The 25,443-nt window shown below is 39.8% G+C and overlaps 1 protein-coding gene across 1 annotated transcript in view; it reads right to left on the reverse strand.

Moving 5' to 3' along the window:
- smpd3 (sphingomyelin phosphodiesterase 3) overlaps nucleotides 1-21,108 on the reverse strand; it is an 82,633-nt gene extending 61,525 nt beyond the window's left edge. The window contains exon 1 of the mRNA XM_072386575.1: nucleotides 20,958-21,108. The gene's annotated coding sequence lies outside the window, so the exon portion shown is untranslated. The remainder of the gene's footprint in view (nucleotides 1-20,957) is intronic.
- Nucleotides 21,109-25,443: the final 4,335 nt, after the last annotated feature.

Raw genomic sequence — 25,443 nt, forward strand, 5'->3', positions numbered from 1 at the left:
GAGAGCAGCTTTACAAGGAATAATGTAAGGTTACGCCTTACTGTTTTTAACAATATGATCCAAAAAGGTGAAACTTTGGAGCTCGGCTCCGTTATCGGGATGTGTTAATCCGGTTTTGAGAAGCTCAATTTCCAGCGATTTGATCGATGTTTCCACGCTTTTAAAAGATTATTGTGTCAGTTTAGATTTTGTCCAATTACCCAATATTAGTTATTTTCTACTTTCATGTAAAATTAGTCATTTCAAGTCACAGTACTTTGAAACTATGGATGTTGCAGGATTAAATTCTCCAATTGAAAAAACCATAAACGACCTTCAGTGGCTTCCTCTGAAATATCAGCCCTTACAAGCGGCAGACTTAAGTCTAAAGTCTAAAAAGTCTAAAGACTTTCCTGTAGCAGGCCACCAGATCCTCATAAACATTCAGTCTTTTGCATGAAACAACCGCATAAAATGTGTGTACAAGACCAACACATGACTTCTGAGTTGAGGTAAGACACTGAACACCTTTGTCGTTTCCTGGTTGGGTTTGTAGAATTTACATGCAGCTGCTCTCACGACATCTAAAGGCTGCATATTCTTTTAAATATAATTATTGGTCATTTTCGCCCGCATGCACAAACGGGAGGTTGTGCTTGGTCTCAGCAGGATTTGTAGATCTCCAAAATCTATGCCTCATCAAAACTGTCCGAGTTCTTGGTTAGTTTGTTGAGTCAGCTGTGAAACCTGATGTCAAATCATGTCCAATTAACTGAACATGAGGGAGAAAAACTTCTCAGAGATGATCAAGAGAAATGGAAGACACTAAATTCTCATTCTCTTCATCTTTCTTTTCTTTTATCTGCAGTAAACATTTCTTGAATTCTGTTTCTGCTCAGTCATTACAGGGTAATGACAGGAGATGCAGATAAAGGAATCTAACTTTAACTAAAATTAAATGTGTAAAAGTCGAGTGTTTTCTGAAGCTCTGTATCTCCGGGGATTTCTAACTGTAAAGCCTCTTTGTGCACGAGCAAGTGGCAAAGACGAGCAAATATAAACACAAACTGTGTTTTGGACAGCAGCAGTACAGCCGATGGACACCCCCACCCCACCCTGTTCGTTTTAATTTGCCTGCTTCTCTGTCCTACTGAACTCCAACCTCTGTCCCCTCCCCCCATGGTAGTCTGTGTAAACCAATTCATACATACAAGACATTAGAAGACAGAGACATACGGAGGCATGCGAACAGGAGTTTTCATTCTTGGTACATTAAACCATCAATACTCACCCAGGGCGTGAAGATGCACATCAAACATGAACGCACACTGTGAGAGACAAACAAACAAATAAAAAATCCTCTGACAAACACACGCCCACACAGCACTTTACACTCTGACATGGCTGCAGACAAACCAGTATGGATCATTCGGCATTGATTTGCCATGAGTTTGTAACGGCAAACAGCTGAATGTTCGTCAACAGTCAAAACACAAGCATGCGAGATTAGTTTCACAGCAATGTATCTCATATCCACTCTCCACCTGAGCTGCTACACATTTAGAATAGAAATAGAAAAGAAAGCCTTTATTGTCATTGAATGACACGCATACAATGAAATTAGGAGCGCTGCTCCGTTTGGTGCCACATACATACAAAAGAAAAACAACAATAAAATAAGAGGTAGAATAAAAGCATGAAACATAATTGCTCTAGCCAAGTGTATTGCACGTACAGGTGCAGGGGCAGGGTGATGGCACATAGATTTATTTTTCAGATTTAAAGTCAGCTTGTTTTATGGTTAAGAGTATTTAGAGTGCTGATGGCTGTGGGGAAGAAACTGTCTCTGAGCTTATTCGTCCTGGCTTTATGCGGCCTGTAGCGCCGGCCTGAGGGCAGCAGGTTAAAGAAGTGATGACCGAGAGGTGGGTTGAGTCCTTCACAATGTGCGTCGCCCTACTCGCGAATCCTGGCTAATTTACACGGCTAAAGGATTGTTCTGACAGTCTAATAGTTTCTGGTACGGTTTCACCTTTAGTTTTAAGGTTTGTGGAGGGCAAAAAAGTCTAAAAAGATCAGAACTCCAGCAAACACTAATCAAAACGGATGGTTCTGGTGATGTGTTAAAATCGATAGCTTAAATCTTGAAAGATTCCAAGCAAATTTGCTAAATTTATTCCATTTCTTTTTATGACACATGAGATTTGAAGAGGCTCGTATCCAAAATGAAGGCAGCAGCATTAAAAAGGTTTAATAGTGTTTCATTAGCAATGAGACTCTGTCAGCTGGAAGCATCATTAGAGTTAGAGTAAGTACAGCATTGATATTAAAAAAGGGTTTCTTCCCCCTTTATCCAACTTAGCTCAATAAAAATGGCCATGCAAACATGCACAGCAATATCCCGACAATTGACCCCATTCAAATAGGACAGTATTCCCACTGTGGAGTTTGTACAAGTTGCAGATAAAATATTCCACATTTTGCCCTGTTTACACGGAGCAATGACTTATGCCCACATTGCATCTTCTTGCAATATCCATGCCCATTCAAAGTTTTAATTATATTCATATTTTTCAAAATTTGGAACCCAAAGCTGCCCACAATCGGCGTGAGTTTAGCAGCCGTGTGTTGGAAGATGCCGTGAAAGCTCCAGTAGGATGAAATATTGTGATTAAGGAGAACGCATGTAAACTATAACACAACTGAGACTGGTAAACTATGCAAAGCTAATTTGATTACCGCTCTGTTAAGAGTATGACCTAATTCATGTCATGAATTATGAAAAGGTTGCTGGTATTCACGGTAAGATTTTAACTGGGTTAATATCAGAGACACAGTCAATGGAGGCCAGTGTGGTGGTTTATCAGCTCTGCTCACTCTGCATTTGACTAATGACGCATGACTTTCATGTTAAATGTTTGTACTACAAATAACCTGAATTTTCAAGCTTACTTTTACAGAAGTAATTAACTTTGTCTTCACATGACCAAATAAAAATCTGAGAATGTGGCAGGTTTTCCTCTGGTGGTAGATCTGCAAAGAGCTCAGATGGCTTTTTGACAAGTGTTTCAGATTATTTATAAGGATCATTTAGAATCAGCCAAGATATTTATGCTGCTTCTTCTGGTAAACACATTGTGGTTTTGCACAACTCGTAAAGCAAGTAAAAGTCCTCGCATCTCCTGTGGCTCAAAACTGTAACTATGAGAGAAATGTCAGTGATTGAGGATTAAATCTGATTGACAGAAACCTGCTGACAGGGCAGATTACTGCGAGCAAATGTGCTGCATTTGTATCCCAAACTTCTTAAACCAGAACAGGGTTCACAGAGTGGGATAGTTGCCTTATCTAACTCTTCTTCGTACAAACATGTGCACACATAAACACGTACAGCAAGAATAAAGAAATTCTATTTTTGAACAGCAGAGCCGATACAAGGTCTGACCCCTCTTCTATAAAACCCAGATAGAAATGTGTTGGCACACACTGCCAAAGTCGCCTGAGGATGTTATTATGTGTGCGCACAGTAAAAACGTCAAACTCTATGAACCTACTGGTAGTGATTTCTTTTTAAAGGCTACGCATTCTCAAGTTGTACAACAGAAATTTAATTAAATGTTGATTTATAAAGGGGAATATTTAATTTCAAGTAAAGAAGACAGAGTTATCACCATCCCTTTTGTATTATCTTTTAACTGATTACTTGTGCTTTACAGGCATCAGTTTTCACATCATGACTCAATTTGTTTCAGCTGGCTTTTGTCTGCCCAGCACCAACAAACCAAATACCAAATACAAACTGATGCAGCCTGCTACTGTCCTTAGTTTGCTTATATAAACAGCAGATCTGATTAACTGTTACAGAAGAAGATAGAGAGAAGGAAATATCACTTATCTGTTATTTTCATGTGTTTCATAACTGCTTCACAAGTTTCAGTGGACATTGAGATACAGTCTCATACATCATCATATAGCTTGTTTCCATTATGGGTTAAGCTTGTATGCACAAGTCAACCTTAGCCAAGTCTAAAACCTCTGCATTATTTAATTTTTTCATTTTTCAGGGTCAAGCACAAAGTGCAAAGATGAATAGAAAGAGATGGAGGGTGGATCTGCTGAATGGAGTGTAAGCCAGCTGCTCATTCTTTGTTTGGGGAGAGTCAAACTAACCAGTAAGTCGGCAATTTGTGAATGTGTTGTGGTGATGTTCAGTAACAGAAGTCTGGGCTGCTAGTAAGGGGTGTAAGGAAATTCAGAAGTAGAAAATAATTCAATTTTGTACGAGCTTTGCAGTTTTGCATGTCTTTAAGTAACACTCTGGAAGTAGTAAGACATGTGTCCAATTCAGTACTTCATCCAGGAACACAGTAGCCAAAAAAAAAGATCCCCAGTTGGAACTCAACTACATTTGTTTTGAATGTTTTCTTCTATTACAAAACATACATGTTTGGCAATAACTGGAAGACCAGAAAAAAAAACCACATCCAGCACCACATCGCTGCCTCCCTGCATGCTGCACTCCCTGCCTGTGCTGAACTCTCTCGACAGTCAAAACCTCTTCCTGTCCTACTCATTATTTATCACACTTGTGACAGCAGTTCCTGCCTGGTGCATAATGTATGCTCCATATCTCAGCCATGTCATAGTCTGTTTTGTGTATTTCAATCCCTCTGGACAGCAATATACAGCTATCAGCCCAGAACAATTTCCATGCTAGGATTTCTGTTCATGAGCTTAAAATAACCAAAAACCCACACATACACAGCTGAGGTGTGTATCCTTTCTCTCCAGTGAGGCTTTAGAAATATTCAAAGGAATCAAGTTTTACAGAACAAATGATAAGGAAAGGAATAAGAAGAGAAGAGGATAGTCAGTAAATGTTGAGAGAGGACAGAAGCAATGACCACTTGCTGGCTGTCGCCGTTATCAAGTGTGATGAATGTTGCTATGGAAACAGCCCAAAGTTCAGGCTATGGCAAACACAGGTAAGTGTTTGGGGGAGATAGAGAGGAAAAAATACTGAGAACCAAATATCCTTTTACATTTCTATTCATTACCAATAAAATCATGAAATCATTTTATGTAAGATATTGTTGAAATATAATGTTTCTTCTTTGAATACTTTATTTAATGCAGTTCCATTTTTAATTCTATACAACAAATCTTCACAAATCAGAGGGCACTGAAAAGATACAGTCCAATTCAAGCCAATTATAATCCAATTAATTGTAATCCAATGGTAATTCAGTAAAATCAAACTAATTGTAATTCATATTTACTTCTAGTGATTTAGCTCTAGCTGCAAACTATTGAAAAGGTTTAGTCAAAATCTGATATCGAGCGTATGTCTGTGACGTGGGTGTTAGCTTCGCTTAGCATGCTTAGCTAACTAGCTAGCTAGCATGTGCTGTGCTTCCATGGCTAGCACAACAAAAATAAACAAACAATCTTCTCAACCTCAGTAATGAACATGTCTCTTTGCTGATCAAGCTTTATATTACATATTACACTGTAGTAGTCAACCAAAATTTTATTTGCTAATGTGTGTAATAACTTTAATCCCAGCTAGAAGCAGGCTATGGGAAAACGGGATGATAAGTAGGATAAAAGTAGGATATGCAAGGATGGCCAAACTTACTTATAGAGTAAGTTTCAGCTGCCCATCTCTATAATATCTTGATATTAGGAAAAAGAAAACACAACATTAAATTTAAAGTAACATTGAAGAATTTAGCATTTTTTTTGCTGTATATTTGTGGGATGAAACATTACTGTTATAATAAAAAAATCTCCATGTGAGCCCCGAACATGTACAGCCATATTCATGATTGTGAGTCATAATTCTAAGGTGCACAACCTTTATTTACATTTATCTACTGTGAGAGTTTTTCCACCTTTCTTCCCCAAACTCTCTTTAGGTTTGTATGTAGTGCACAACACAACATTTACATTTAATTAGTACCTGCTGTGCTTTTACCTTCAGACTATGGTATTTCTCGAGGGGCCTCTACTTTTAGTTGTGTACTACTGAACTTTTGATTCAGTGATTATGCTAAGCTAAGCTACCTTCATAGCCCACTAAGCACAAAGACTCAACAGGAAATTTTAAGCTGTATATGAACCAGTGTCAGAGCTGAGGTCTGAACTGCAAATTTATGGTGTTATCTTTCGAGCAGCTTCATCTAATTCTTCAACTCATATTATTCAGAGCAATGACAAGCCTGAGGACCTTTGGGCAACTGCAGTTTTTGGCATTATTATGTAATGCAGGAATGGCAAGGTGGGGGGGGGGGGGGGGGGGGGTGTCTCTGGCCTTCAAATCACCAGCAGATTGATGGAGGTATTAATTTTAAGCTTCTTCATTTTATCTGTGATATTGTTCATGTTTTAGAAATGGGAAAAACTTGGAAATTGTCAGCATGATGGATCTAAATCTAAATCTAGATCTTGCTTTAACCTACAGAGAAATATTCCTTATGGAGTACATTTGAATTAATTTAACATTTTGTCTTAGCATTTGTTGAGAACATTGAATGGGCATCTGGTGGCTCATTTCAAAAAGAGAAGCCGGTAGTAAAACTTACCTGCTCACTGGTAGTTTTTCAGTTATTATTGTAATTGTTTCAGTTTTACAAGCACCACCTCTGTAACAGCCCATTACGTCACTGCTGACATCATCGAAATAAATGCAGATATTAACTCAGTTAGCACACAACTTTACTTCTCCATTGCTTATTACAGGGAGAAGAAAGAGCCAAGAAGTTTGCTTTAAGGAGAGAAACACTCTTTAGTCAGAGCAGCACTCTTTTACCTTGTTTTTGTTTTTTAGGAAGCTTGTTCTTACGCCCAACTGCTTGAATTCTGACACTTGAATGCAGAGGGTACCCCCAAAGTGTCTCTTTTGGACATGTAGAGTTGCCCGAACTGGTAACCAAACAGTTGAGGGACACTTTGCCGTGGCAATGTGGAAAATGTCAGGGAAGCTTTCTGCTGTTAAATATACTTTATAATGCATTTCAACACCTAGTGAGTAAACAATTAACACATGCACATCCACGCCGGACAAAGGCGGCAAGCGTCAAGCTGAAAATGTGGACAAGTAAAGCCACAAGAAACAAGATATCAGCTGTTGTGATGAAGACCTGTTGGGCTCGAATCGTCACCTTGGTGCAGTAAAGTAGCCACGAGCCCCGCATTGTGTGAGCCGTCTTTTGTCTCTTTTGTATTTTAACACCCAACCATGATGTCTAGCCTAAATGTTTAAACAGCTAATCCTAATCAAGTATTTCAATGTGTAACCATGTAGGACAGAAGAAGAGCAGTGAAAGTAAAAATAAAGCCTGGAAATCAAAAGAGATTTATTTGTTATTGTTGTTTCTTTAAACTGAACTACTATCTCGTTCAGATATATTTAATTCATCTAGAGTGTGTTGACTTTTATGTTACCCACTCCGGTCACTGATTTCAAACCAGTTTGGAAGATGTCTTTATATGAACTCACTACCTTCCATTAGCTCAGTGTTTTACCAGACACAACCACCACTGGATTACAGTGATGCCAACCTGAATGTGATTATTCTTGGGCATGTTCTGAATGCCTCTATTAACAGTTATGCAGGGCAGCTATTTCTCTAATATGCCAATCTATCATTATACAACCACAAAAACTCCAAAAATGAATCAACAAATCACTCAGAGCACTGTTAGCAATGTCTCTCAACTATAGGGCCAATACCTACAAAGTAAAATGTTAATCAAAATGGGTAGGAACTGTAGCAGGTGGGAACTGTTTGTTTAAAATGGTGCTATTAGATTTACAATCTGTTTGTGCAGCTTTACAAGCTCTGTGCCATGGTAGATTCCCCTCTAGGTATTGTAAACATGTCAGTGTCCTCAGCAACAAAAAAAAAAACAAAAGCCTGTAATTCAATAAATCTATGTTGCTGGTTTATCGGCGCAAAAAGATATGAGCAAAAGTGTTTTCAAGATGACAGTATATCCTGAAGCATTCATTCAGTGCTTTTACCTGTTTAGCCTGGATCTTTATAAAGCTACTGGCAGCTTGATTAGAATATGACTGACAGACTGACACTTGGTTTTAGGTTTTAAGTCATGACGGAGGTCTTGTTATGAATGAATGGGAGATCACCTGTGAGAGGCCTTCTTTGGGGGGTGGGTGGGCTTGTTGTTCTCTTTTAAGTTAAATACAGTATTTTGAATGGCCCACAAAATAAGCTAATTTACTCAAATAAATATTGAATAGTTTGGAATTTCCTCTTTTTCATTCCTGGCCTTTAAAATTTAATATTTGAATGGCTGCACAACAAATTTACCTTGAAATGTTTTTTATTTTACGTCTATGCTTTAGGGAGGATGAACATATTAATATGGCTTAAAATGTGTTTGTTTTACTCCAGTTTGGATGAAAGGCTGAAATTCTGAGTTTATGTAACATATAATCCTGTTGGTTGTGCCTGTGATTTACTGCTTGGTGCCCTGTATTTATCTTGGTCCCACACAATTGTTTGCATATGTGTGATATTAGGCACTGACAGAGCGAGGCTTGGAGCTAGTGTAGCATACATTTGTAGTCACTTAGCATCAGAGAGCTCCTGTAGCTCTTTAGGTTTGTGAAATGTCTTTTTTAACTGCTCTTCTGCTTTTACATTACTTATACACACAAATCCAGCTGCTACATTTTAGTTTACAATGTTAGTGCAGTTTAATGTTGGGTTACTGTGCTGTGGGGACCAAGTATAGCTTGATATGAGAGCAGCTGCACAAACATGTAGCGATAGCGTGTACTAGCGGTGCTGTGACAAGCTATAAGCTAGCATTGAGATTATGTCATCCTTTAAAGCTGTGCTGTGTCAAAGATAGTAAACTGAAACCCACAGGTGTTAGCATTAACATCGTTATGTCTCTGTCTACAGTACCATCAGAAAAATATCTGCTTTTTAATTGCTTGACAGTTAACTAGCTAATTGCTCATTTTCTATGGAAGCCATTGGCTACATAGATTTGTAAAGGATTCATTTGTTTTCGCTGATGCTTTTGACAGTATTAAGAATCAATTAATAGTATAAACAATGTCCTGAAAGAGGCTAAAACCAACATAATTACCCCCAACTTCTCAGATAACATTGGTTCGGAGTTTACAGGCGTCACATTTTGTTGTTCTGTGTACCCCCCTTTTGCCTTTTTCAACACTCAGAGGGGATCATCCCATGCATTTTATGGTGGAGACTTTAAATTATTATTATTATTGTTTTAATTATTTGAGGGCATCTGTTGTGTAATCTTTCAGTCAGGAGGTTGCTGATAAATTCCCCAACCTCCCATAAAATAACAAAACCTGCATTTAAAGGGTTAATAGAGGAATAAACCACCTCATTCCCCATGACAGGACTTTATCTGCTACACTTTTATTTATTCATAAAGTACATTATAAACACTCAGTTGATTTATTTTACAGAAAAATAGGGTTAACTTTTAACATTAAAACACATCTGGAGTTCACATTTCCTCCTTCTAGAGTAGCTTCTCTTTTTTTTTTTCACCGGCATGGTGACATGTCTATTTCAGACATTTTTACAGTTTTTATCATATGTAGTTATTATGTATACTTATGTATACTTATCCCTTTTGGTAAAGCATTTAAGAAAAACATTTCATGTTTTATTACCATTGCAATTACCTTGTGCCTTGTAAACAGATGCTAATGGGGTCATGATCAAGCATCCGTATGAGCTGAAGGAAAAACTGATTGCTAAAAGAGAACAATTAGGAAGTGGTTCTTCCATTTTATTTTGATTAGAATTGCTTTATGAGGTGCATTAGGGCATTTTACAACAGATTGGTTATCATGCACTGAAGACTAAAAAGAATTTTAAGAAGAACACTGCAGGTTTCAGATTGGACCATTTTAAAATGGATAAGTACTCCTGGGGAAATAAGAGCTAAAAACATAATTTTCTTTGTGGATTCAGTATCACGGGGCACATCTAATTAGTTCAAACAAAGCAGCTTTTGTAGCCTGACAGACTGAGGGGGCGTTATGACCCCCTGACACCAGGTCCAATCGGTCTTTTCTTCCGATTACTGTAACTCAGTTTGTTTTCACCAAGCAAATCAATATTACCAGATGCACTTGTAGCATCTGTAATGAAGAAAATTTGAACCTATTCAGCCAAATAAAGACTATGACCACCTGGCAGGCCGAGAATAGAAAGAGAATGTGGAGGAAGTTGAAAATCGGGTTAAGAGGCAGCACAGAACCCCAGCCCACCCAGCCTCCATGTCATCTTTAACCTCATCACCTCACTAATTACTAAACAGGGCTGCCTCTCATCTGCACCCCACCCCTCCCCAACCTCACTCACAGGCACAGACTCCTTCACTGAGGTCAGAACATGGTCTGTAGTCCAGGCAGGTAATGAGAGACTATATGTGTATGCTCTCATTTGAGTTTGCTACCCCAGTTATCAGAGTGCTGCCTTTTCTCTGTGCATCTATAAACCATATGATTCAACTCAACCACATCTGACACATACATATGACTCAACCCACAGCACATCTTTCCGCCCTCACACAAGTAGATTAAGGCCTTTGGAAAGAGGAAGGCACTCTTAGGGGCAGAGAGAGTGGCATCGCAGCTCCAGCTGCAGCTAACATAAGAACTGTAACAGACTATCAGTCAACACAGCTACAACTCTGAATGATGCGGGAGTCTGTGGTTTAATTAGTTAACAGCACTGATGACTGACAGCTCCAACACAATCGCACAGTTTCCAAATATAAACCTCAGACTAAAAGATGAACTCAGAAAACCAAAATCCTGCTTAGCACAACTTCTCAGCAGTGGAAACATCCTCTCCATGTTCACAGAGTCTGTTCACACTGACCTGCCAACAACATCAAACAGGCAACCATCCTCCTGCGTGGCCCCCAAATACACCCTCACTATCCACCGAACAGCTGTGCGCTCTAAATGTTGCTTCAGTTAGATGCCCACATTTGAACAGACTGAGTAATCCAGAGTAAACATCACTCAGCCAATCTCATTCTGATGGATTACAAACATTAACCATTCGCTATATTTCCCCCAAATCCTTCTTCTTAAATACCCAATTTGAACATGTTGATGCCATCTATATAATCTCTTGGCGGTCAGTTTACATTTACCGAAGCTCTGTTGAAGAAGTTAGCTGAGATGAACCAGGATCCACATCTGTACCCCCTCATTTATAAGCATATAGTCTAGTTTTATAAGCACACTGCTGCCGTCATTTTTATTTTTTCTCTGAAATAACCTTTTACTGAGGGTCTGAATCTCCAAAATATCAAACTATCTGTGGTCTTTGCAAAACCTGAAGAAAAACTCTTAAATTATGCTGCAGGTATCACCGTTTTATCAAGGAAACATTTTTAGATATGAAACAAAGCACCATGACTGAAGCATGATGAAGTGTGTTTTCATGGAAAATAAATTGCACTTTGAATAAAAGAATTACTATTTTGAGGGAACAATATTGAATGTGGCACGAATGTCATGGATTACACAGTCAAATTTCACATTTATCTGTCCCGTATTTTAATTCTGTCTGATTTTATCAGGAGATATGAGAATCAGGTTTGATTCTTAGTGTTAAAGTCTGAGAAAAAAATGTGACAAAAGTTTTTAATGTTGTGAAAAATGTTGTTTTAGCTCCATCTCCTCTTCACAATCAGTCACAAAGGTGTCAGATTAACATAAATAAATAAACCCAAAAACAGCAGCAGACTCATGATATATATATCCTAAAACAGGTTTGTGAGGTGACGCATTGCTGAATATGTCCAGGGTCAACATGGCAGGCTATGGCAAAGGCATCGCTTCAGCTGATGGTCACCGCAGCATTTCATTTCTATTTTGTTCCTCAATTAGATTTCAGATCATTTCAACAGAGCGATTTAAAATACATGCTGAGGAAAAGTGTGTGTGTTGTAGTATGTGTGATGCATGGGTAGATTTATGTAATCTCCTCTATGTGTCACAGAGCGCAAGTAAGGTTAATGTGTATCTGTGATGTGAGTGTGTGTGAGGTCATCGTCCCTGCAGCAGATGGATGACCTTCAGTTGGTTGTCTGGCTTTTACTTTTTCAAGCCTTCTAATGTAACTTAAACACCCAGCAATGCTGTAGATGATGAGATGACAGCACTCTGAATAACAGGAGGGAGGTTATGGAAGAAAAATAATTATATATGAGGAAGTTCTGATAGAACCGAGGTGCTCTGCAGACTGCTCTGATCATATCAGGCTCAGCTCGTTTTTCCATATTGCTACATTTTGAGAGTTGTGTTGTTGCTTCCGCCCACTCTCATTCTGGATGCCAGCTGACCTCTGTCATGTTTCATTTCTGAAAAGGAGTTGAATACAAAAGAGCTACAAGCAGGGACCAAGGAGGGGTGATTCAGGTGGGAAGTGGGGCCCGTACATTCGTGTTCAGCCTGCTTCGTCCAGGCGTTCTGAGGAAAACATCAGACCCAAGTTTGAAAGGCCAGATTATTTAGTGCTGTTTCTTTTAAAAGAAGAAATCCCATATCTGGTTTTCCTCATCTTCACAAGCTTTAGGTTAAAGGGAAAATGTGGATAAAAAAGAAGTAAACATTCTGTGGATTATTGGCAAATCGCACGGTTACGTACAGCCTGGGATAAAAACATGAGCAAATGTTTTAACAGCACATTAGTCCCGGAGTAGTAATGTGGAAACAGGTCTTTCAACTTATCACGAGTAAGTCTTTGATGAAAGAGTATTTTTTTGTTTAGAATGATCTAATCATGCAGAAGACTCGTGATAGTTTGTCCTGTCCAAGAGGGGCAGCAGCTCCGGTCAGCAATGGTTGCAGAACAAACAAGCTCAAAATACACTCACAATATATATAAAAAATAATCAAAAACCATCTGAACACAAATGAAACAGACAATTTAACCACTTGGTGGGTCATGACATTTACAGACAGTGCTACTTGCCTCTCAATGAACTCACAATCACCAGTTCTCTAATTTTAAAGCAGTTTTAGAGTGAAAATGAACTAAAATGAGCAAAAGAGTAGATTTTAGATGACTCAGAGAAGTCAGACAGTTTTATTTATGAACTGTTCACTTATCCACAGAACTTAAGGAGGAGCTTCCCACAGCAGAAAGCTGTATTTTAATACCTAGCCATTACATTTCATGCTTTATTGCTTAAATCTAACCAAGTAGTTTTATGTAAGAAGCTAAGGAAGCAGCCAGCAAAGGAAGCTGAGCATTGAACCACTGAAGAACCAAAGATTTCTGACAAGAGCTAAAACGAGAAAGGATATTTGGCTTTTCTTTAGTTGGCCTTAAACACCAACACTTTAGATAAAAACTACTGTTCCTCTGTAGCTACAGGACATGTTAAAAGAAAAATCACAGCTAACAAACAGAATAGTTTTCATCGTGAATGTGGAAACTTTTTTATTAGAGGAACAGAAGTATTGTTAAAGTGAATTGTGTTCTGAAATCTGCAATTTCCATGTCTGAAGATTTAAGAAAGATGTCAAAATGTAACATGACGTTTGAATATTCAAAAAATATTTAATCATTTACAGTGAATTTACTGCAAAGTGAACTGAAATGGTGTCACCAAACAGACTTAATTACCTTTAATTCAACAGAGCAGAGCCTCCAAATTCAGTATATGTGGCATTTTAATTTCTTGACCACCCACTGTATAATACACTATGTTATCATGTTAATGGAATATTGAAAAATAAAGAAGATCTGTTGCATGAAAATGATCAGTTTCATTGATTAAATCTCACATTGATTAATGCCCTGAGCTATATTTAAAAGTCAACATTCTGCCTTCCACTCACGGCTGTTTTTCAACTTCCTGCTAACAGGGACTGAAGAGTTTGATTTAAATATTGTAGGAAAACATTGATTTCTTTGAGGTTTTTGGGGAAAATAAACACAAGAAGAGGGTCTGAGACCGTTTCTATCACTCAGAATGGGATCTTCTGCGCGTCTGGACAATGTACAAGAGAAAGCCGTGGAATTTAGTGTTTAGCAGACATCCCGCCCATGCTGCCATGCTGGCAGGTGCACATGCCAGCATGGATGTAGGGAACAGATAGACAGATGGACGATATGCAGAAGAAAGGACGATGGCAGGGTGGAGGCAAGAGGAATAGATTTAAAGGACGAGGCTCAAGTCAAGGCAGGATGAAAAGATGAAGTCAAGGAATAGGGGGAAAAGGGTGGAGGAAAGCCTGCAAACGGTCTGGTTTCTAATCAGCTCTACAGGAACTAGGTCTGCAATCATACAGCTGCTCCTCATGTACTATAAGTGTCCTGTATATGCTGTCTGTTGAACACCGCCTACATAAATCCCTAAAGCCTTTGGCTGTTTTTAAGGTCAAAGAACAACCTTGGGCTGCGTGGAAAATAAGACCTTGTCCTTCTCACCTGAACAGTATGTATTCACTTTATTGTTACTGAATGACATCAGATATCAGTCACTCGGTGTCCTTGCATCATCTGTCCACCATCACTAAAAATGTGATGTTTACTCGACAATAAAATATTTATTTTAGCTTAATTTCCTAACAGTTTACCTTGTAGAACTGTTTGGATGTGTGCTCGAGGGAGGGCGCAAATGCAGGACTCAACATGCAGATGGGAAGGAAGGTGTAAAATTAAGTAAAATTTCATTAAACCTCCAAAAACAGAAGCTCAAATAAACACGACACTGAAAAGTTGTGGGAAACCAAGAGTGAGCTGTCACAGAAACAACAACACAGAAAACCAAGGATATATAATGTGAGGAGTGATTATGTGAGTGTATACAGGTGAGTTAATGAGAAACAGAGGACAGGTGGTAACATGGAAATATGAAACAGGATCAGGGTTGCTGAGGACAACCAGGGTGAATAACAGGCAACCACAGAAACTCACAAATCCTGGGATAAGACTCAAATTTCAAAAGCAAAAACCTTGAAACTAGACAGGAACAAAACCCACGGACAGCAGAGATTCAACAAAAGGGTTCACCATGAAAAAGCAGCCGTAATGTTTTAATTTAAAAACTCTCCATTATACATTGTTATTATTTAGGAGCTCGTCTTGTTTTGCAATGCACACACAATATCACGTTGACCAGATGTGGCCATAAGCTGGCCATCCCGATCAAACATACAGCATCAGGGGGACGGTCCTATGAAACAGCTAACCCTGCAGGCTTTCAGAGGCTGCTGGTCTGATCTGCTGCACGCCGGAGGCCACAGACGCCAAATCACCAGCCCATGTGCGGTCTGTGAGGCAGGCAGTGAAAACCTGACATCTCACAACCTGCAATTTAAAAAAACTGGCAGATTTATTTTACCCAGAAGCTGTAAATGTTCTGCAAATTATATAGAAAGCAGTTACCTCTGCCATCAGACGCTGGCTGACTCCAGACTTCGGTTGTGATAGTAAAAACAAGAATGAGAATGAGATGTTTTCCACCCATATCTGAGTTTGAAAGACTGGCTGGATAATAAAACACGACTCTGTACTGTTCTGTTGTGGTCAGTAGCTCTCGCTGGCCTGTTTGCCTGAGTCATAAGTTTGTCTTTGTGTGTGTGAGGACGCCGACTGCTCTGCTGAAAGCTTTATTTTGCATGATTTTCATGCTCGACTCGACCGTCCAAACCTTGTGAAACCTGACAGCACCAGCTCTTCTTGTGACAGGACAGTAGCTTATCATTCTTACTCTTTCTCATTATTTATAAATCTGACTCGCTTTTCCGGTCATATTCTTATAAACATGATGCCAGAGTTCAACACTAATTCATGAAGATGCTTCTGACGCGGTCAGTCGTCTCTTAAAAGCAACACTAATAAAACAACTTTCATAAGCTACTTGTTGAAACTTGTTTCCTTCCAATCATCCGGATACAACAGCTTATTAAACTCCCCTTTAAACTGTAGATTCATTTGTATATTTAGACGTATGCCGATAATTATTTTCCTCTAATTACACAAAAAATACAGCTATTTTATTACTAGTTGGTAATTTTTTATCCATATCTGAGATATTTTTCATGAAATGAAAATGCTCAATTAATGTTTTTTTTTTATAAATCAGAGGTTTTTACACCAGAGATGAACAGTTATACGTCATCCAGTTAAAGGGAGAGCTCGAATGTCCTTAATGAGTCCAAATTTCAAAGATCAAAAAGCGTATTTTACAATATTTCCTTCATTATTAACTCTCCTACTGTATTTAAAATGTAGAAAAACTTTATTCTCTTTCATTGTAGCTATTTAAATGCAGTGTCCTGTGTAAAAATAGGCCAAAAAAGCTGAAAATTCAACTCAATGTGAGAATTATTAAAGGATGTCATTTACTCTCTGATTGAGAAAATATCTGTGATGGTGCCAGAAAAGTCTCTTTTTCTATACAGTCAGCCACGGCAGCCACATTTCACACCGTGTTTGTATCCTCACGGTTTGAAATTAACAGCATAAGCCCACAGACATCACACATCCTTCAAGGTTTGCAGTTTCTGATTCAAATAACAGCAGGCCTCCACTCAGCTGTCCACAACAAGCCTCTCATCTCTGCCGCAGAGCAATCGCTGCTGCACAGGACAGACACACTCTCGCTTTTAGCTTTCAAACAAGATTTGAAAAAGAAAAGAAAAAGTGTGAATTACTTTTGTGGGACTACACGGGCAGTGTGTAAGAGCAACGATTACAAGAAACTGGATCTGCACTCCGGTGTGAAGTCTCAGCTTATATATATATATATATTTGAAGAAAAAAAAGGGTTGAGGGATGATTACTAATTATGTCTGAAAGCAGGATGCAACCCTGAGAGACTCCTTATAGTGAGAAAGGCAAAAAAAACAGCTGAAACTCATAATTATAATAATAAATTCATCGATTACTCATCTGTTAGTGATCTAACAAAACCACACACTTTTAATTTATAAACGGAACTTAATTTGTTAAAATTGGCCTTAATAATTAACACTAAGTGTCTCCTTTTGATTAAAAAACTGACAGATGTTGTGTTTTATCATACAGAAGACTTAAAGAACTGGCAAACACACACTGTTGGGTATAAGTTCAATCTTTATTGACAAAAAGTGAATAAAAATCCATTAGTGGCCTTCTTGTTGCAGCTTTGCAGACTAGCCTGAAATATGGACGGTTTATATTATAGCACTACATAACCATTAACTTGATTAAATTTCCTCTGGCTTAAACATCACATGGACATTTTCATCCATCCGAGTTGGATGAAACTGTTGAAGGAATGATGTAATGTTGCAACTTTGGCAGGGATTGGAGGGGTTTGCTGCCTAGTGTGGGGCAGGTGGGGTGAGACTTGGCTCCTCCAACCCTAAGGCCATGGTCCTCAGTCAGGAAAGGATGCATTACCCTCTCCAGGTTGGGAGTAAGTTGCTCAAGTTGAGGAGTTTAAGTATCTACGGGATCTTGTTCAGGAGTGGGGGCAGATCAGAGTGCAACAGTTGGATTATGGCCGTGTCCATTGTGCTAAACAGAAAGCTGAGCTGGAAGGTAAAGTTGTTGATTTGTGGTTTGTGGTTTGTAGGTAAGGAGCAAAAGAAAGACAACACAGGTAGTCAGAATGAGCTTCCTCCGAATGGTGTCTGGGCTCACCGTTAGAGATACAGCGAGGAGATCCGTCATCCAGAGGAGGTACAGAGTAGATTCACTCCTCTTTTTAGCATTGACAGGGTGTTTCATGGAAGTGTTTCAGACTTATCCCACCGGGAGGAGGACCAAGGCAGACCCAGTGCACTTTATGGCCTAAACACAATTCTTTCACTTGACCCCACCCCCGTTTTGTTGCCCCTTTGTGATTTAGCCCTGCATTTCGATGGCTAAATGACCACTACGTCTTGATTGCTAAAGGAAAAGGAGGTGTGGGAGGGCAAATTGATAAAGCCAAGGGAAAAAATTGGCTCATATCTCTCACCTATCTAGGTCCTGCTGGAGGAGGCTGGGAATCTGTGCTCAGACTATTGCTCCCAAAATCTACACTAACGACAAATATCCTTCTTATTGAAGTTTCCTCCTCCACTCTGATCTCCTCCTGTGGAGCAGAACAGGAGAATTTCCCTTTTGGGGGCAATCGCAAGGAGAAAAAAGCTACATTTTTGAGCCAGTTCGGATACGATGGATGAGAAGATTGTAATACGTTGTCTCATGGGTTTTGGAAGAAAAACCTTCAAGTTCTTCCCTGGAAACATTTTAGGAACAATCTTTACTTCACATTATTCACAGTTAAGTGTTACTGATGTCTGTCCACCTGCTCACGGGTAGAGAAACCAGATCCCGCACTATCAGGTGTCGCCTGAGTCCTATGGGAGCCCCCACCCAACCCCCCACCTGCCTGCCCTATCGACCTGCCAGCTCCACTCAACCACCTGCCTGCTCTGTCAAGGATCCAGTCTGCTGGACACCCAGCGCCCCGATTGGTGGCCTGGGACAGAGAGAAGAAGGAGGAAGGCTCACGGTTCCTCAGGGACCTTCTTCCCCAACAACAGAAAGATCAGTAAAAAGCAAAGGATTCAAGTTTGCAGGGTACAAAAAAAATCTAATTTTCTTGCATGAGTTTGAACAGGTAGCACGACAAGAAGCCAAAACAGCCAACCAATAGCACTTATTACACCTTCAAGCACATTCTGAGATAATAATCATCAGAGCTCTCAACATCCACTGAGTTTAATGAAGCCACTTATTTGAAAAATTACACATTTAAGAGTCACATACACACACACACAAAAGCACTCTAACATTAACAGGCACTCAGCATTGAGGCTTGTGACTAACACAGCTCTAATTAAAAAAATATCCAACAGAAGGTGGTTTAAGCAATCAAACTGGTAAACGAAGACACGTCATGGCGGCCAGACTGAAGAGGTTCGTCTCAAGATTCTGTTTAAAGATGTGGGCATATTGTAAAGGCTTCTGCTGCTCCAACAGGCTGATCCAAAGCCAAATACTACACGAAATAAGTCACAGAATCAAAGGAAAACATGGTGCTTTGGCTAAATGCACAGGTTTACTTTAATAAAGAGATAACGTGAGAAGAGTTGGGCAGCAGGGCCAGAGGAATGAAACAGCTCTCCATCCAAACCGCAGTAAATTTAGATCCCCTTCAAATATGAGTACAGTACTTTGCAGCCCTGTCATAATGTCAGCCTATTTATCATTATGCTGAGCTTCTTAGAAAGCCACAGTACTGCAATCCATAATGGCTTTCGGTACATTGGACGTTACGGTTCTGTCGTGCTGAGAAGAGTTTGAGTGGCTTTGAAATATAATGATATTTGATGATCAGATGTGACCTAATAAATCTGTTCCACACTGGACAGGAGAGATCTGCCAAAGTAAAGTTAGCTTTTAGCTCTGACTGTACACACCACAGTGGGGTTGTGAACAGAATAACAGCTTCAAATTTAATGAAAGAAGCCTCTAAAATGACAAGAGTCTCCATGTGGAGTTACGGTTACCAAATGATACGACTTCCTTACAGCAAATGAACAATGTTTCAAGCTCACAGCAGTGAAAATTACTTCTTACGTGATGAGTTTAAGGGAAAATGTTTCCATAAAAAAGGTCTTTCTGATTAATTTTGACAGCAAGGAAAAGAAGAATAGAGAGAAAACTACAGAATGAGCTTTTAAAAGTTGGGGAACGAATAACCTTGATGGTTTTACAGCATTGCTTTGGAGGTTGGTGTGCTTGAGTAACTGTTTCTAATCTATTCAGAGCTGAGTCAGTATGTTAAGACAAGAAAAGGTAACAAACTAAAAAGGCTCCCTTGAAAAACTGAGTCACTGTGTCTCCAAGAGCCTCTGCCACATTAGTTAGTGTTCATGTTGAGTACAGAACAAAATCAAAGAGACGATAAAATTGATTGTCCATCGCTTCACTTTCAATGCGTGCAGACTTAGGAAAGAGACAGCTTTACAGCGCCAGCTGGACTTCTTTTCACAACATCAGCTAAGGCAGTAAAACTGAGAAAAGAAGGGAGGAAGGGTGGAGAAAACAGGGTAAGAAAGAAACCAGAAAAGAGAAGAAGTAACAAAGAAGGATAAAGGGGTGAAAGAAGGAAACAAGATGGGATTTAGGAAGCAAGAAGAGGAGAAGGGGAATAGAAGAGGGAGATGAGGTGAGGAAAAGAATAAGAAATAAGAAAGGATAGGAATGAAGAGAGGATGAGACGAAAGGGAAGGGGATAAAAAAACGACATTAGGATTGAAGAAGAGGACAGAGGAAGGAAAATGAGGAAACAAAAAAGAAACAGAGAGAGGAGAGAAGAGCAGAGAGGAAAGGCCAGCCGGGCCACACCTTAATGTACTCTTTTCTCTGCACTTTCTGCAACAAACTGTGATGCTGTATCAGCTACCAGGAAAGAGACCAGTCCTCCCAGTGTGTTCCATGATGCCACCTGGTGCAAACCAGTAAAACCAAACGGCCCCTGCATGTGATGAGTGGGGGTTAGCACAGTGGAAAATGTCACACTGAAAGAGCAGACACCACATTTTAATTCTCATTCAGAAGCTCTCAATCTGATCTGAGGCGTTCACGCTAAGACAACAGTGCGTGTGCGCGTGTGTGCGTGTGCATGCGAGAGAGAGAGAGAGAGAGAGAGAGAGAGAGAGAGAGAGGGGGACAGAGAGGGAGAGTGCCCGTCTGACTGTTGGATCATGCAAATATGAGTCAAATGTTTTACCCCGGCAGGCTCAAGGTAAGCTGAGGCGCGGCTGCAATACGCGCAGGAAAGTGTAGAAATGTGCCGCCGCGTTCACACAACCAATCTAAGCAGAAAACGGAACCACTTCGTATTGATTACCCTGTCTAACCCAGTAAAGATGTGGAGTACCCTCCCCGGGGCTGATTTCCGACATATCACACAGAAAGGTGGATGAGAAATACGCGACTTACTTGCTGGAAATCTCTCCCACATGGGCTTCCTCAGTGTCCTCCGGCTGCTGAGCGCTAACAGACAAACTGAAAGGCGGTGAAATCCAGCGTTCACGGACCAGCTGGCGGCCGCGGACCAACCACACCAAACCACCGAGCGGGCGAGCCACTGGCTGTGTGACTGAGCGGCGAGCAGAGTTGTCTCTTCAGCACCAAACCGCTTTGAACAGCTCCCGCTGACGTCACTGCCTGGCTACGACGCCACGCCCACTTCCCCCAAGCGACCACCTCCAGGAGCGAGGAGAAGGATTGGCTGCTGTGCAGAAGTTTAAACCTCTTTAACTGATCGTAATCCATTAATTGTTTAAATGATAAGTAAAGTTCCTTTTCTTCGGGGGCAGAAGTAATGGTGTTAATGCCCAGAGGTGTTTTAAATGAGGTGGCTCAGATTCTACAGAATTCAAACTGGATTTAATGTAATTAATTTAATGTATGCTAATTAAATCAAGTGGTGTCATCCCTCTTCTTTATGTGTAATTTGGACAGTTTCATAGTCCTGCTGTGGTTTGAATTCAGCACACATATTTTATTTGAAACCATTGATTCAATGCTTAATTCATCTAAAATATCATGTACAAAGCATATATACATAAGATGCCCTGACATTGGTCACCTCCCTTGTCATAACTCCCTGACAGCACTCGTTATTTTACCCTAACCTTTATTAAACAGGAAAGTCTCATCACATCCTGGCAAAGACTGCAGCAGCAGCCCAACCACAAGAGAAGAAGAAAAAACAAGTTTACACAACAGTAAACATGCAGATGGATGACATTTCTTATCTTAAAAATCATGGGAAAAATACCGAAGCTTGTCTGCTTGATAATTCAGATTACTTTTAATTCATTCTGAGATTTCGTCTGCTTTCATTTCCATTTTTTGAAGTTCTGTGCATATGGAGAAAATAATAAACCTGCTCATATAGAGGGAGGAGACCAGAATAAGTCAAGTAAAGTGTAACATACCAATGAACTCGTGGACAAACAGGACCACCCAGCACAACAAAGAGTCTGAGGGGTTCAAATCCAACCCATAAAAACCCCACCCCACAACCCACCGGACCTTAAAGGATTCATTGCTGACGTCCCGGCAGCAGACAGTCCGGGGAACCCTCAGACGCTCTTTGTCGGAGCTCTATTGGTGGTATGAGGAGGACACACCTACTCATTCAAAATGAAAGGCTCTGTTCATCTAAATAAGACGCTGCCAGTCATCTGTCGGGGGGTTCTCGTTTCTGTGAAAACATTTGAAGCTGAGCAGATTTTGAAGTTCACACGTCAAAACGTGGAGACTTTCTTTGTCCTGCTGTAACGTTTGGCTGCTGTAAGGAAGTCTGACAGATGACAGCTTTTATTTTAAGGGATGAAACAAACCTTCAGATGACACTTGAGAACAAATACAGAACATTGTGTATAAAACATCTGGTTTTGATCTGATGTGTGTCAGGAAAACAAAATATTCTTATTTATAAGTTACTGGTTGGGGTGAGTCTACATGTTCTCCCTGTGTATGCGTGGGTTCTCTCCGGGTACTCCGGCTTCCTCCCATCGTCCAAAAACATGCATGTTAGGTTCATTGGTGACTCTAAATTGCCCCTAGTGAGTGTGGATGGTTGTGTGTCTCTGTGTGGCGCTGTGATGGACTGGCGACCCGCCTCTCGCCCAATGACAGCTGGGATAGGCTCCAGCCCCCCACGATCCTAAATTGGATTAGAAAATGGATGGGTGGATGATTGGCAGTTTTAGAGCATGTCAGAGCCTTTAGAAAGTACAGTAATCTTATAGTAAAAGGGGAAGCTCTTAAATATACTCAAATGTCATTAATGTGTCCACATCTCAAAGAACAAGCAGCATACATGACAGTACTTCCTTTATCACTGACTCTCTTATTACATTTCAAATTTAGAAAAAGTTTTTTTCAATGTAGCTAAGTAAATACAGTGTCCTCCAAGGAGTCCAAAGAAGCTGAAAATTAGACCTAATAAGAGATTTATTAAAGAATTGACTGAGAAACTATCAGGAAAAAGAAAATATTTATTTTTACAAGCTGCTGGTTGGGGGTTTTAAAGGATGTCAGGGCCTTTAGACAGTTTAATATCTGGTTTATTGAATAACTTGCAGAGACAACAACTGTCACTTTTTCTATACATCTAAAAACTTCAGTGATTGGATGAAAACCATGTAAAAATAGACAAAAAACTGGCTGCAGGAGGATGCTTGAAGTAAGTTTCCTGGAGAAACCTTTCGCTTCAAACTTCCTGTATTTTAGCTCAATTTGTGTTGCAGATTTCTTCATAAATTGCTAAATATATCACTTTCTCCTTCGACTTTGAATCAATGAGCCACGGTAGCTAAATTAAACACATATTTGTCTGTTTTTGGAGGAGAAGATTTATCAAAAATTAGCTCAGTGATCAAACTGCTGGAATTGAATGCCCATAAAGAAACATATGCACTGAGTTCCCAAAGCACTTAATCTACCATAGAGCATTACCTCAGAAAGACTGTGGCTTATTTCAAACTTATGTAGAAAAAACACTCTGTGCAACCAGTTTTAAATGATATCTTTAGGCACTTTGTTAACAGCAGCCTGTCATGAAGTAACATAATTTGTTCCCCTTTCTTTAGTTTCATCTATGAAAAACACCAAAGATAACACAATTTGACAGACAGAAAATAGGATTTTTGCAGCAACAAGGTGATTCCCAAAGTGCTATTAGCTGAAAACTTGGCATATCTTAGCATGGTGTGCAGTGTGTCCTTAAAACATTTGAGGAAACTGGACAAGTGGAGGACAAGAGAAGAAGTGTCAGGCCTAAAAAACTATCTACAGCAGATGAACAGTATCTGAAAGTGATGTCCTTAAGAAATAGGAAAAAATCCAGCAAAGACCTGAGAGATGCATCTGGACCTTCAGCTGATCCATCTACTGTTGGCCCAAGCCTCATCAGAAATGGTCTCCATGGAAGGGTGGCTGTCAAGGAGCCATTCTTAAGGAAGGGAAACAGGGAGAAAAGGCTGAGCTATGCCAAATGACACAAGAAGTGGACTGAAAATCAGTGGCAACAGGTCTTATGGTGGGATGAATCCTCCCCAGAGCCCGGACCTCAACATTATTGAAGCAGTGTGGGATCATCTTGACAGAGAACGGAACAAAAAGCAGCCGACATCCAAAGAAGAGCTTTGGGATGTCCTTCAAGAAGCCTGGAGAACTATTCCTGAAGACTACTTAAAGAAATGACAGAAAGCTTGGCTGAGAGGGTTCAGGCTGTGTTGGAGACTAAAAGAGTTTAGACCTAACATTGACTTTAAAGCTGCTTAGAACGGTACAAACTCTGTTTCCTTGGTAGTATATGAAGAAATGAGGGGTAGGATGAAGACCTTTGCTCAATCTAACCTGTGTGCATTTATTTCAGTAGTGCTGTTCAGTGTACACGCACGAAGAGGGTGAACCCACCACCCCAGACTGCTCCATGTCAGCCCTCAGTAAACCTTGTGTGGTATTTTTTCCACAATCAGCACCGTCCCAGTACTATTTCTGTGAAATGTCATGATTCCTAAAGCAAGTGGTGGAACAGGAATTCGTGTTGTCTGTAGAAAAGAAAATATACCAATGAAAAAAATTGTTGCTACAGAACAGGAAGCTTGGAGATAATCACAGTAACTTACAATGAAAGTTTTATGCATTCATTTCCGAGACTTAGAATATTATTGATTGTTCAGAAGGACTGCTCTGAAAAGCTTTACATCAATATCTTTTCCTCCTTCATCATGTTCAGCCTCAGGCTCATTGTTGTCCTCTCAGTTAACAGCATCTTTTACATTTCACACCTTCTCATCCTCCTGAAAGAAGCTGTGAGATGGGACACCCAGATGAGTGAAGAGCCTAAAGCTGCTCTTTGGGTTCTTGTTATCCACTCCAGTGGCAGCATGTATGGACGTCGGATCTGTGACATCTGCAGTGACTTTAACACCCATCCGACTGCTTCTGATACTGTGTTTCTAACAAGTATTCCTCAAGTGAATGAAGGTGGTGACAAATTTTGTTGCTTCATTTGTTGAGCTGCAGAAAATGGACACGAAACAGTGAAAACAAAGATGAGATTGATGGAGACTGACAATAATTCTTTATATTTATGTATATATGCAGAGTCAACATTTTAAAAAGAACAATTTACATTCACCTTTTATAAAAACCCCTTAAAAATGCACTTCAGTTAAAATATCTGCCTCTCTTTGGGTCATCATGAAGGAGATAACAGAGAATACAGTGAATTACATCAGTAAGTGAGTTTGTTGCTGTTCTCACCTGGATGAGAATTCACAACAGAGTAGCCCCTGTGTCATCCTCTTCCTTCGGTTATAAATAATCACTACATGTGATTCCCTTGGTAGCTGTGCTGCAAAAAAAGGTATAAAAAGCCTATTCTTAACAGATGAAACCAAAC

This window comes from Leuresthes tenuis, unplaced genomic scaffold (assembly GCF_036924035.1).
Source record: "Leuresthes tenuis unplaced genomic scaffold, fLeuTen1.0.hap1 SCAF_5, whole genome shotgun sequence".
Taxonomy (NCBI): Eukaryota; Metazoa; Chordata; class Actinopteri; order Atheriniformes; family Atherinopsidae; genus Leuresthes; species Leuresthes tenuis.